The sequence below is a fragment of the Rhincodon typus genome, chromosome 8 (assembly GCF_021869965.1).
Source record: "Rhincodon typus isolate 14 chromosome 8, sRhiTyp1.1, whole genome shotgun sequence".
Taxonomy (NCBI): Eukaryota; Metazoa; Chordata; class Chondrichthyes; order Orectolobiformes; family Rhincodontidae; genus Rhincodon; species Rhincodon typus.
Genome location: NC_063339.1, coordinates 93,481,389 through 93,481,704, shown reverse-complemented (window position 1 = coordinate 93,481,704; position 316 = coordinate 93,481,389). Strand labels below are relative to the sequence as shown.

At 48.7% G+C, this 316-nt stretch overlaps 1 non-coding gene across 1 annotated transcript; it reads left to right on the top strand.

The window, feature by feature from the left end:
• On the top strand, nucleotides 1-73 carry trnar-acg. Its single transcript has one exon. It is a non-coding gene; the product is annotated as a tRNA-Arg (tRNA).
• The last annotated feature ends 243 nt before the right edge of the window (nucleotides 74-316 follow it).

Here is a 316-nt window from a genome sequence, read left to right as displayed (position 1 = left end):
GGGCCAGTGGCGCAATGGATAACGCACCTGACTACGGATCAGGAGATTGTAGGTTCGACTCCTACCTGGCTCGAGAGCAGTATAAAAATTTATTACGCCTCCCAACTAATCGTTCTCCTTGCTCTGAAGCCGAAGTGACATTTGAATTTCTGCAGACACGAGAATCCTTTCACTATCTCCTATCAGTGAATGTCACCAATGTCCCAGCCTCTTCAGAGAAGGGGAAGCTGAGATTGTCCCAAAAGCTGCTCATGCCTACCTTTTGGTTTCCCAAACCCACTGACCCACTCACTGCTGCTACTGGGAATAGCAAGGA